The 14,165-nt window shown below is 45.8% G+C and overlaps 1 protein-coding gene across 10 annotated transcripts in view; it reads left to right on the forward strand.

The window, feature by feature from the left end:
* Window positions 1-14,165, forward strand: part of EXD3 (exonuclease 3'-5' domain containing 3) — a 616,706-nt gene that overhangs the window by 404,565 nt on the left and 197,976 nt on the right. The window lies entirely within an intron of this gene.

Below are 14,165 nucleotides of genomic sequence, written 5' to 3' on the forward strand. Positions count from 1 at the left end.
TTAGGTGTCAGGATGGAGATTTTCCTCCAGTCAGTGGCAGGAAATCCAGGACAGGCCTACAGAGCTGCAGACCGTGACATCGCTCCTTCTTCAGAGAGTGTCTGTGATCAAAAGGCCTTTGCATCTCTCTGTATTTCTAGTGCAATGAAGTTTGGTGTGGGGATCTCGATCACAATCTCCTGTACAGAGTCCAGTATGAACCAAGGAAGCTCTTTAAAAATAGGAAAAATTACCAACATTTGTTGTTAAGGTGAAATTAACTTCACCCGCATTTGCAGTCTATGCTAGGGAAGTGCAGGGCAGTTGAGGAAGGGAAACTTCTCAGGGGCCAGGCACAGGCCACCCCCACAACTGTTTCCAACCTGTGGGATGGAAGAGTAGGTACAGCCCCTTCAAGCAGATTGGATCAGTTCCTGGTCACTGGATCCACGTAAATCTGGATTTAAACCCCTCTCCATGTCCATCTCTGGAACACCCCTGGAACATTAAGCTTTTTAATACTAGCCTAAGCTTTTTAAGTTTTTAACTTTTTTTAACTTTTTAACACTGGCTGTCGTGGCCACTTCCAGAGCTTAAGTGATGTGGAGGGCATTGCATCAGCCCTCTTCCCTAATGTGTGGCTGATCTGCTGTGTGACCTTGGGCAAATCACTTCACCCCTTGGTGCTGCTGTTTCTCCTCCTGCCCTTTGTCTATTTAGATTGAAAGCTCTTTAGGGCAGGGACAGTCTCTCATTCTGTGTCTGTACAGGACCCAACAGGTTTATGATTGTTATTGCTGTACCAGCTAGGAGCCCTGGGCATGGCCCAGTGCCCCATGGGGCAGTACATACAAAGAGACAGTCCCTGCCCTAGGGGCTCATAGTTTAAGTACAGGACAAGAGACACCAGATGGGAGAATGCAAATAACCAATGAGCCTGATTGGTCCATGTGACAGGAAATGGCCTCTGCACACCAGCAGCCTAACCATGGTCAGGGTTTATGTAGGCGCCATGGCAAAGGAGAGTTCTGAGGAGGGATTGGAAGGTGGCTAAGGAGGTCATGCTGCAGAGGTTTACAGGGAGTACCTCCCAAGCCTGGGGTAGCATGGGAGAAAGCACCAAGGTCTTTGTTTGAAAATGTACCAAGTCGGCAATGGAGGCAGGCATCATGGGCTAATTGGAGACGAGCACCAACACCAATGTCTCTGCCCAGGCCTCTAGGTTCTGCCATAATATACTAACAGAAAGTAGAAAACTCAACTCATGCTTAACTATGGGGCTGCAACAAGCACTTCCAGAATGACATAGCAATCTGTACGAGAAAGAGCCTTCCAGTCACAAAGGGCTATATGAACAAAAGATTTCATGAGCTGCATTGTGCCTTGTCCTCATTGCTACTGACTTCCCTAGCTGAAATCAAGTATGAAGTGTTGGATCTGCATCTCCTAGTCACAGCTGGGGTTAATGCACTTCAAAATCCCATCCCTCAGTCTGTGTGGCATAGCTGGGTACCTCTACACTTTGAGCTGAGGAGCTCGAGGAGACAGGTCTGTGCTAGCTCTGATTGAGCTAATGCACTAAAAATAGAGCAGTGTCAGGGGCTAGCTGCCTGAGACTATGCTTAGCATCTCAGACGGGTGGGTAGTCGAGGCAGTTAGCTCATCCACAGGTCTGTCCTGAACTCGGAATTATACCCTCAAATCAACCTGCAGACACACATCTGGGTCTGCTGAGAGGAGATGGGAAAAGAAAGTATGCTGGGTTTCACCTTGGCAGAGTGAGAGCTAGACTGGGACACTTCACTACATACAGTTTTATATGATAAAGTCCAGTGCTTGCAGGAGTCTGTTTTGTTTTTAATATACCTTTACACCAATATTTCTAAAGGCATTTTCTAGACCAAAAAATTATTTAACTTAGTGGTAAGTATATTAGAGGAGGTTATCTACCCACTAGAAAATAATACATACTATGAATGCTACATCTGATAAATCTAAAGCATTAAAAATATGGAAATGATCAATTAAAACTATATAGACACAGGGTTGGTCTCTCTGTGCACCCATTGGAGTCAAACAGAGTTAGGCCAGTGCTGAACCCTTTGAAAATCCTCCCCAAAGTTTCTCGTGCCTTTGCAGCTCCTGCATTCTCTTTAAAAATGCAGATGTGTGAAAACTCACATACAGCATATTCCAGTGGCAACCTTAACTCTGACCTTCCAGCTGGTTCTCACGCCCTTAGGTCCTTTTGGATAAAAGAGACAGAGCCTAAATCCCATTTGCAGAAATAACTTACAGCCAGATTTTCAAGGGCATTTAGGCACCTAAAGATGAAGATAGGATGGGAGTTAGGTGCTGAACTTGCTGAGGTTCTTTCTGAAAATCCCACTAGACACCTGTCTGCATCTTTACACTCCTAAATACCTTTGAAAATCTGGCCCTTGGACCCAGATCCTCGAAGGTATTTAGGCCCCTAATTCCCATTGAGAATCTGGGCCTGAAGAGTCTGAGTCCCATTGGCTTTAAATGAGGTTCCTAAGTGCTTAGGTCATTTTTGGAAATGGGACTCGGGCTTCTACATCATGTTAATTGAATTGTCTCGTTAGACTGACCTCACACTTGGTAGGGCAACTCACATCTTTTCATGTATTTATACCTGCTCCTGTATTTTCCACTCCATACATCTGATGAAGTGGGTTCTAGCCCACGAAAGCTTATGCCCAGATAAATTCGTTAGTCTCTAAGGTGCCACAAGGACTCCTCGTTGTTTTTATATCATGAAGATGCTTTGGAAGTGTTAGCACCAGTATCTAAATGTAAAATGTTGTTTTGTTATGTGGTGTATTCAATTGGGATGTTCGCTACATTTCAGCAGTTGGTTTCTTTACTAACCCTGGTCTACACTAGAGAGGGGGGATTGATCTAAGTTATGCAACTTCAGCTACATGAATAACATAGCAGAAGTCGACCTACTTAGATCGACTTACCGTGGTATCTTCACCGCGGTGAGTTGACAACTGCAGCTCCCCCATCGATTCCGCCTGCGCCGTTTGCAGAGCTGGAGTACAGGAGTCGACGGGAGAGCACTCGGGGGTCCATTTATTGTGTCTAGACTAGATGAGATAAATCAATCCCTGCTGGGTCGATCACTGCCCGCCAGTCCGGCAGGTAGTGTAGACATACCCTAAGTGTCAAAGTCAAATTTTACTGAGTGTGATAGGAAAGGTTTTAGTTCAGATTTTGAATTGTGGTACTGAGGTCTTCAGTGGTAAAATTCTGTTTCACTGTCAGGGCGACACTCCTGCAAAAACACCCAGTTAACTTTGTGCACGTGAGTGGGGCCTTTGGCTTCAGTGAGCCTGCTCCCATGTACAAAGTTGTGCAGGACACAAGTCTGAGTGGGATCAAGGCCTAAGATTGTGGGCAGCTTCAAGAAGGATCATGCCAGTTTGTTCCTTGTATTATATGTATACATTTTAGAAGTTATCAGAGAGAAGCTGAGATTATGAAAACTAAATGAATAGGAGTTGGATGTTCCAGTCCCGTAAGCACCTTCAGAATTAGAGTTGCCAGGTGTCCGGTTTTTGATTGGAACGCCCGGTCAAAAAGGGACCCTGGGCTGTTAAAAGTCCAGTTGATGGGGCTGGCAGGCTCCTTATGGGGCTCCATGTGGTTCCCTGAAAGCGACAACGTGCTCCTAGGTGGAGGCACAGCCGGGGGGGCTCCATGCGCTGCCCCTGCCCTGAGTGCCGGCTCCGCAGCTCCCATTGGCCAGGAACCATGACCGATGGGAGCTGAGGGGCAGTGCCTGCAGGCGGAGACAGCATGCAGAGCCTCCTGGCCGTGCCTAGGAGCCAAGGGACATGTCGCAGCTTCCGTGGAGCCTCCTGAGGTAAGCCCGGATCCTGCTCCCCTCACCCCTCCTGCACGCCAGCCCTGCCCTGAGCCCCCTCCCACACCCAAACTCCCTTCTGGAGCCTGCACCCCTTCCCACACCCCAATTCCTGCCCATACCCACACCCAGACTTCCTCCTGGAGCCTGCACCCCCAGTGCCCCAACCCCCTGGCCCAGCCTGGAGCCCCCTCCCACACCCTGAACCCCCTCATTTCTGGCCCCATTCTGGAGCCTGCACCCCCAGTCCAGAGCCTGTACACCCTCCCACACCCCAGCTGCCTCCCATACTCCAAACCCCTCATCTCCACCCCCCCAGCCCGGGGTCCCCTCCTGCACCCCAAACTCCTCATCCCTGGTCCCACCCCAGAGCCTGCCCCCAACCCCCTGTCCCAGCCCAGAGCCCCTTCCCACACCCTGAACCCCTCATCTCTGGCCCCACCCTGGAGCTCACACCCCAACCCCCTGCCTCAGCCTGATGAAAATGAGTGAAGGGCTGAGGGCAAAGAGAGGGGGGATGGAGTGAGCGGAGGGTGGGGCCTCAGAAAAGGGGCAGGGCAGGGTGTTCAGTTTTGTGGGATTAGAAAGTTGGCAACCCTAGTGACCATAGCAACTACCATGTGGAGCATTTTGTATTTCTATGTATTCCTCAGACTTCCCTGGCATTACTGAGCTGTGTTGGGATATGATTATATTCGTCTTTGATTCTTTGACTTAATATGTCCTTTTGTTTACTATTTTATGTCATACCTATGCATTTAATTGTGTTTTAAGTGTACAATGAGTTGTTGAGCAAAACTGCCTTTTAAATTTGTATGAGGTGTGCTGGCCCTGTTTAATGGATGTGCCAGGAGAGGTGAGCAGTGTCAGACCTTCTGGGAATGACTTCTGTTGGGATGTGTCAGGGGGAGGGAAACCTGATCTCTATTTCTACTATTTGTAATTCTGATCTCTGCCTGTAAAGGAGCAGACTCACCCCTGCGGCGCCTCCTGCTGGTCTTTGGGAATAAGCTCTTTTCCAGCCTGGAGCGCCCTCTGCAGGCTGGTGATCCGCACAGCTCTAGCCCCTGTGTCCCTCACAGACCCCAGTACCCCTTTCTCTGGGGTTCTGCCTCCTGGCAGTACCCGCACACTCTGCCTCTGGGTCTCCCCTTCCTGGGGAACCCCCAACCCACTATCCCCACTTTGCCTCAGTCTGAGCTACTGCCAGTCATCACCAAGCCCCTGCTCCCTGGAGCAGACACAAGGCCACTCACTAAAGGCAAGTGGGTTTGGACCTGTTGCCGTCCTCTGCCACCCAATACCTCTATGGGCCTTGGATCAGGCCCTACAACCTGGGGAGTTGCCAGCCCGGAGCGCCCCCTCTCAGCCTGCTCCTTCCCCAGCACGGCACCACCCTGTCAGGCAGGCAGCCAGGCCCTGCTCTCTCCCAGCCTGGAGAGAGACTCCTGGGGCCTCTGGCTCCCAGCCTTTCGATACAGGCCAGCTGGCCAATCAGCCAGCCCCAGCCACTGCCCTCTCCAGGGCTGCTTTTAACCCCTTCTATTTTAGGAGTGGGGTAGCCACCCTGCTACACTGCCCCAAAAGGAAAAGCAAGTGAGAGGAAGGAGCTAAAAGCAAAGCAATATTCCAGCAACCCCTCTGTCTCCCCAGCCCTGCTCCTCCTTTCGAAAAACTCAAGCTTGAACTGTTTTCACATTGGCTTTTTCCCCCCAGACTTTTTCTCTCTTTTGTCAGATACCAAGGCCCAAAGAACCGTGCAGGGTACCCTGATAGACCTCGTTCCCACACTCATAATTACTGGGTCACAGGAGACACAAAAGAAGGTGCTGTGCTCATCGGACTTTGCGGGAGGTGGAGACGCACAAGAAATTTTTTTTAAAGCTGGCTCTGCTGGCGTTAGCTCATTTCTTTCTCACTGAAGATGACCTTCAGTTTCTCCCTGGCTAATCCCTCCCTTTGATTCCCCTCCCCTCTCCTCTTCCAGGTCTGGATGTTTATCATATTTTTTCCCCCTTAGTGACTCTGTTCCTCTTGGTGGTTTTGAAGTTCAGACCCAAAGTCCAGATGTCTCCATCCTTCCCGCAAAGTAGCACCTTTTTGGGAGGCAGGCGCCATAAAGTGTTGTCTTAACTTTAAAGATGCTGTAAGGAATTCAGGGCTCTGCTCTTCTGTGGGATGTGTGTGTAGATATTGTTAACATGAGTTATACATGCACACATAAAGGGATTTCTAAGCCCCATAAGATGGAAGGCATAAACAGAAACCCAGCAAATGCATGAGAACCATATCATACGTTACATCATCTATATTTGGACAGACAAATATTCACACAAACTGGTTAACCAGCCCTTGCTAGAATTAACCATACAGTTAACCAGCCCTGTGTGCATTAACCATCCCTGATTGTTGTCCAGAATTGATTGGGGCTGCTTAACACCAGAGCACTCATTTCTGTAGCAGTGATATTGTGCATGATTTGTTATTTTCATGAGAAATTCTTGTTCTGTGGTGTTAATTTCCGAAGGATGTGCACTCAGCCAACAAGCCAGCAGAACAAAGTAATCCCCCTCATTGGATAAATGCTGAAATCACAGCTGGGCCCAAGCCAGAACCTTCCATCTGAACTTCTCTCCCTGTATTTTGTTGGCCTGGATGAAATGCCCTGAACCACCCTTGACTTTGGTTTAGTAAATGTAAACCTGACTTATGAGGTTTAGTTTTACCCAACCCACTCCAGTACCTCTGAGACTGGACAAACATGGAAGGTTTATCGGAACACACAATCACAAATTTTGGGGTTGAATACAGTGGGGTCCTGATCTGAACCAAAATATGGCTTGAGTCTCTCTCGAGCTAAAAGAAAAAGACTTAAAAACACAATCCCATGCACTGTGACTGTAATTATAACTGCCTTGCATCATACGGTGTAAACAATACCCAGGTCTAGTGCACACACATCTAGCTGCAGATTAACATTCTGACTGTTGGATTACATGTGCTCATAACACAAAGAATGCTGTTAGCGATCTAATCCTAATACATAACTAAGACATGTTCCTTCAGGGAATCTTTAGTCAAAACTTGTAACCTGGGCTGTGCAAAGTTAGGGATCTAACGCTGGGATTCTCAGAAGAGTTAGGCACCCATTACTTACACTTAGGTTGTAAGTGCTCTGAGGCAGGGGCCATCTTTTTGTTTTGTGTTTGTACAGCACCTAGCACACTGGGGTCTTTGTCAATGACCAGGCCTTCTAGGTACTACCACAGTAATAATAATAATAATTAATTAATATCTAGCCACCTTAATTAGAATGGTCTCATTTTAAGGTGCTTAGTGCCTGCAGTTAAAATTTATTTCAATGGAAGCTATGGGTGACTGAATATGGATTTAGTTGCCTGACTTTAGATACTGAAATTTGAAAACTTTGGCCATAATACAGGGACTTACATTATTAATCATCCTTATGCAACTGACTTTCTGTTCTATGCCATAGCTGTTGGAAGACTCAGCAACTGTGGTACATAAAGGACAAAGAGAGTCAGAATTAAGGTTGTTATTGGACATCTAATATTAGTGTTCACATGTCTAGATTTTTGTTGGCAAATTTATGAATTTGTAAGGATATTCAAATCATTATACACGTAACCTTTATTTAGCATTTGCATTCTTCTTAATGGTTACGTTTTGGTGGCTTTTTTAAGCTGTAATGAAATGCTGATAGTACTTACTGTAGCAATCTTAAGTATGTAAACAATTTTTGTTTGGGAATATAAGCAGGGTTTCAATATTTACAGACCTGATGGGCTATAATTCAGTTGCTATATTAGCAGGTATTAAAATTGGTTTATTAACTGGTCAAAAACTGATTGCTATACCCCACCTAGGCTTGCCTCCTGCATCCACGAAAGGATGGGGGAGCTGAAATGTACTGACAGCCCCTTACAGTCTGAATCCAAATATCTCTGGGCTTTTAAGAGATGTTTGTAAAGCTGCCTATAAGTTTACTCTAGCGAGATCCAGACACTTCATGGTCTTTTGTGGCACATGCAGAAGGAGCTATCAGAGGCTCAATCACTATGCACAAACACAAAGCCACCTCCGCCTAATATGTATCTTTTTATATCAAACAGGCCAGTGGAAAAAAAGAGAGGCTATGATAGCAGCATGGGATGAGAGATAAAGTCTTCCTGTTTCCCACAACACCCTGGTATTCTTATCTGCTCTACAGTGAATATAAAACATAGAGCTGGAGAGTCTGAGTCCCAGAAAATGTCAGCTCTTCTGCATCTGGTTTCACTGCAGCCCCATTTTGTCTGAGAGGGGATGCTAAGAAACCAGCACAGGGCTCTGGCCCTGTGAAACCTGAAGGCTTAAATGTCAATGTGTCTTGCAGAGAGTTAGGGGCACAGCTCCCACTGAAATCACTCACCCTGCTTGCTCACAAAATTCCTCATGCAGGGCTTGGAAAGTTTCCCCTCCATGCACAGAAACAATAGGACTCCCAAGAGAAGAAGGCAAGGGGGATGGTGAATGATCTAGCACTGTGCATTTGCGCTCTCACGTAAGGCTCTAACTAGCCATTTTGGATGAGGCTGCATCTCAAAAACACTTAAGTGTCCCCTAAGCTGTTCAGCAGCTGCTATTGCTCTGTTATTTCATCTGCTCACTGGTAATTCTAAGAATCATATCTCTCCTTGTTTTGCTTTTTACGCCATCCTCTGGATGCTGAGGAGACATACACACATACAGCCAGTTTCTACACAAGTCAAAATCCAGAGTAACTGCATGGACTCCAGTTCAGCTACTCAAATGTACACTAACATCATTGAGATCAGAATCTGGCCTGCAGCCTCTTAAAGCCTTTTGCTGGCTAACACGCTGGAAAATGCCAGCATCCTGGTGGCTAAAAGACACTGTAAAGTCATTTCACTGAATTGGTTTGATCTATTTTCATTCTCTTCTCTCTCTGACTTTTCATGCAACAGTAACAGTAATGACACCTCTAGATTATCCTAATGCAAAACCAGCATTGCCAAACCCATGCGTTCAAATGTCATGAGTCAGGGCTCAATTTTAAGAGCCCTTTAAGTCGAAAGAAATGGCTTTGTTATGTGGACAGGTGCAGGGTTAAATGGATCTAACGCTGCTAAATTCAACCTAAACTCGTAGTGTAGACCAGGGCTTGGATTTGTCTCTATTTCAGTGGATGGGTGTTGAAGATTTCGAAATGCAGCTCATTCAGTTAAAAAGCTCAGAATTGTGGGCACCAAAGTTTGGAGATCTGCAGAGTGCACTTGAAGCTACCGAGAGAGATCATGGGGCCTCTATTCTGACCTGCTGGACGTCCCTGCCAGCGAAATTTAACTGTTTGAAGATGAAGAAAATTGCGTTTGCAATGCTTTCAGCATTTGGATCCACATACCTGTGTGAACAGGTATTTTCACACATGAAATCTGTCCCTCTCGGAGCCGGTTCTGATCACTCAGAAGCCTGCGTGCAGCTTAAAGTATCCAAATACATGCCAGACATTGGAAAATGCAGCAAGGAAAAGCAAGGGCAAGGATCACACTAAACTGATAAAAAGAAAAGGAGTACTTGTGGCACCTTAGAGACTAACCAATTTATTTGAGCATAAGCTTTCGTGAGCTACAGCTCACTTCAACTGATAAGATCTGCATTTTAATTTAATTTTAAATGAAGCTTCTTAAACATTTTAAAAACCTTATTTACTTTACATACAACAATAGTTTAATTATATAATATAGACTTATAGATAGAGGCCTTCTAAAAACATTAAAATGTACGACTGGCACTCAAAATCTTAAATTAGGTGAATAAATGAAGACTGGGCCACACCTCTTCTGAAAGGCTGCCGACCCCTGGCCTAGGGACTTCTCTCTTCTCTTTGGCCTTTTATCAAAGCTCCAGTGTAGTCCAGTTGAATCGACTATGTTCTCCTGCCAGGGGATGGGTATGATGGGCTCATGAGTCTTTTCTCTCTCTAACTGCTATGAATTTTGCAGCAATCAGCCAAAACCTGATCAGTGTTCAGTTTTAGGGCCTCACTCTGCTATGTGCTGTACATACACTTAACAAAAAGTTGGCACCTTCCCAAGAGACTTTCCAACGTAAGAATGAGGTGAGCTCTTAATGTTTGTCACTCAACATATGCTAAATTTGCAAGCTCCTTGGGGCAGTGACTAGATACACAGTGTCTAGCACTATGAGGTGCTGATTCATAGATATTAAGGTCAGAAGGGACCTCCTCCTCTGTTACTTCTAATTGATGCGTCCCCAGCTTATAACTAAAATTTTTGTTATTAATCCCTAAATGCATGACCTTACACTTCTCACTATTAAATTTCATCCTATTACTATTACTCTAGTTTACAAGGTCATCCAGATCCTCCTGTATGATATCCCGGTCCTTCTCTAAATTGGCAATACCTCCCAGCTTTGTATCATCCGCAAACTTTATTAGCACACTCCCACTTTTTGTGCTGAGGTCCGTAATAAAAAAGATTAAATAAGATTGGTCCCAAAACCAATCCCTGAGGAACTCCACTGGTAACCTCCCTCCAGCCTGACAGTTCACCTTTCAGTATGACCTGCTGTAGTCTCCTCTTTAACCAGTTCCTTATCCACCTTTCAATTTTCATATTAATCCCCATCTTTTCCAATTTAACTAATAATTCCCCATGTGACAACGTATCAAACACCTTACTGAAATCGAGGTAAATTAGACCTACTGCGTTTCCTTTGTCTACAAAATCTGTTACTTTCTCAAAGAAGGAGATCAGGTTGGTTTGGCACAATCTACCTTTTGTAAAACCATGTTGTATTTTGTCCCATTTACCATTGACCTCAATGTTTTTAACTACTTTCTCCTTCAAAAATTTTTCCAAGACCTTGCATACTACAGATGTCGAACTAACAGGCCTGTAGTTACCCGGATCACATTTTTTTCTTTTCTTAAAAATAGGAACTATGTTAGCAATTCTCCAGTCATACGGTACAACCCCTGAGTTTACAGATTCGTTAAAAATTCTTGCTAATGAGCTTGCAATTTCATGTGCCAGTGCCTTTAATATTCTTGAATGAAGATTATCTGGGCCCCCCAATTTAGTCCCATTAAGCTGTTTGAGTTTTGCTTCTATCTCGGATGTGGTAATATCTACCTCCATATCCTCATTCCCATTTGTCATGCTACCATTATCCCTAAGATCCTCATTAGCCTCATTAAAGATTGAGGCAAAGTATTTGTTTAGATATTGGGCCATGCCTAGATTATCCTTAACCTCCACTCCATCCTCAGTGTTTAGCGGTCCCACTTCTGATCCCAGGGGAGTGTCTCTAAGAGCATCTGTAAAGCAAATACTATATAATTATTCAAGGAGCAGGATCCTGGGGATTTCTCTTTTTTTCATTGCAGTAAAAGAGAGTTCCCAAGGGTCTGATCCATCTTTGGGCATGAGAACAAAGTCTCAACCCAGCTCAGTCCCACCTGGCACTATGGGCCTAAGCCAGAAAGCTCCAGAGTTCCAGGTCATTAGTGGGGCAGCAAGGGAGAAGCTTGCTGTGCCAACACTCAGGGTATATCTGGTCTGTACAAAAATGAAGTCAACTCCCTACCCAGAGCTGACAGTCAGGCACTGTTTTCCAGCACTAACGTGCACTAGAGACAGTTATTTTTTCAGCATAAAAATCAATGCAGAGTTAAAGGCTGGAAGCTCTGGAGCTCCAGGCTATGGAAAGGTTACTGTGACAGATGTGAGTGAGGCCAGCTCAGCCTGACTGGTGACCTGCTGGATCTGGCATGGGGACTCTGGAAAGTGGTGAAGAAAAGAGACCTTTTGGCAAACAGACAAGTTGGGAGGGAAGTTTCCTTCACAAGAACTGACATTGCTAAGGGAGAGGCCAGAGACCTCAGGGAACTGAAAGTGCCGTTCTCTGAAAAATCACCCCTTCTCCAGGAGGCGGCTGCATATACATATCCAGAATCAGCTTTGCTGATTCTAGTGACAGTGTTTTGAACTGCGTTTCCCTCCTGGGAGCCCAGCAGAGCTAACACAGCTTTGGAAGAGGGAGCTGTTCCTTCTCATGCATTAACTGGATTTTTTGCTAAATTCCAGTTAATTAGCGAAATCCATGGGGTTGTACAGGTGTCACTGATGGCAGAGTTTGGCCTGCAGAGCCTTTGAACTAATGATGTTGTTCAGGTGTGAGAAGAAAAGAATTCTCATAGCCCCGCCTGGCACTTTCTGTGGTATGCTGGGCCTCTCCCTGCACTTTGCTGGGTGAGTTGCCCCTCAGAGCAAGCAAAGACCAAACAGTCCTTGCTCACAGAGACTGCTACTATGCCCTGGCCTTGTATTGGCTGTGGCAAGAGGAGAGAAATTTCTTGCATTTCCCTCCTCTCCTCTACTTCCTTCTCTGCACACCTACAGAAGGACAGATCACAATCTGCCCTCAAAGAAGGATGGGGAATTTTTCCAGTATCCAGTAGTATTCTAGGATACCATCCGTGTTTTAATGACATGGGCCTGGAATAACTGCTGGTGGAACCATACATTTAAATCATAGAATCAGAGAAATGTAAGTCTGGAAGGAACCTGAAGAGATCATCCAGTCCAATCCACTACACTGAGGCAGGATTAAGACCTAGACCAACCAGAACCCAAATTGTCAATTTCACTAGCATCAGTAATGGTTCATCAAATGCCAGGTAGGGAAACAACATCCACTTCCTTTTACAGAGCCATAGTAGCTCTTGGAAGGGGTGGTTTGGTGAAGCAGCCCATTAGCAGTCCCCTAGCACTCGGTGTGAAGGTCACTGACACTGGGAAATGACTCAGGTCCCTGAGTGTCATGGTGTGTTGGAGCTGCCACAACTGGTCAGATCCCTGTGTCAGGCTGTGATGTGCTGCATGCTAAAACAGAGAGTGATGGGACTGCACCCCAGAGCAGGCCCTGCAGAACATACCCCACTGCACACCAGTGCTGTGAGTAGGAATGGGCACATGCCATGCACAGCATACAGACCTGTCATCTCCTAGGAGCAACATTCCTTGTGGCAAACCAGCAAGGATGATTTCTTTTTGGGTCTCCATTGAACCCTGATCCCCTTACTTAACTGCACCAGCTGAGTGCAAAATCGTCTGGTGGGTGATGTCACATTTTACCCTGGGAGGAGAAAAGGGTGGAATACAGACTGGCCCATTGGGGCTCCTCACCCTCCATAGGTAGCAGAAGAATAGTTTAGTGCAGATGAGGCTCACACTTGCACTAGCTAGTTAATAGCTCGGTGATATAGCCCTAACCAGTGCCATCTGCTCAAGGGCTCTGTTGTGTATTCTACCCTGCAAAGGGCTTTTTAAAATACACTTTTCCTTGCAGGAAAGGGATTGTCTGGTAGGGCTAAGTCACTGTTGTATTAAGAAGCCCACATAACCCTTTTGCTTAAGGTAGTAAAACTGAGAAAGCTGCTAAAAGCGGAGATAAAACTACTAATTATTTCCTCATTAAAAAAGAATCCCCAATAAATCCTTTTAAGATGATCCCATAAATCCCTCTGAGCATCATTTAGGTCATTTGCCTTCAGCTCTTATCTTTCCCCCAGGGAGGTTTTTATGGGTCTACAAACACCATGTTTTCAGGATTTGTATCTCAAATCAAACGAAGGTTTGAGGAGTTCATCCATCAACGGTGACCCACTGTCCCCATGGCAATAATCAGAGAGCAGCAGACCCATGGGGAGTGGGGGAGGGGAAACAGATAACACCAATTCCTTTCAAAACTTCCATATTACAGGGAAAGAATGGACTCTGCTCTCACATCTTCGGCAGCGATCACTGGATACTATTATCCAGCCAGGCTTCCTAGAAGGACATGTCCATGCCTAAGGATGGCTCAACATGCTGCAGAAGGATTGCACTGAGCTTGTACAAGTATTTGAGTTCAGTTTGGCTCTGCATGCAGCCAGAACTGGCCTCCTGAACGGCACCAGCACAATGGCACTTTGTGCATAGGTCCAGTGATATCTGCATGCGTGAGGGTTCTCGGCGCATGGGACATAAAGTGGGATTTACATGCATATCTCCTAGCGCTTCAAGCTTTCCCCCAGTTCTACTCTTTCTGTCAACTTGCGCTGAGGTCCAGCTAAGGGAAAAGGCATATATCTAAATTAGTATTTTATTGGCTAATTCTGCCAGGGCAAAGTAAGGCGGCCTGTGCTAAGGAAATCTAGCTAAGGAAAACTAAACATTCCCATCACTATATTGTTGCTCATTAC

Source organism: Lepidochelys kempii, chromosome 16 (genome assembly GCF_965140265.1).
Source record: "Lepidochelys kempii isolate rLepKem1 chromosome 16, rLepKem1.hap2, whole genome shotgun sequence".
Lineage (NCBI taxonomy): Eukaryota > Metazoa > Chordata > Testudines > Cheloniidae > Lepidochelys > Lepidochelys kempii.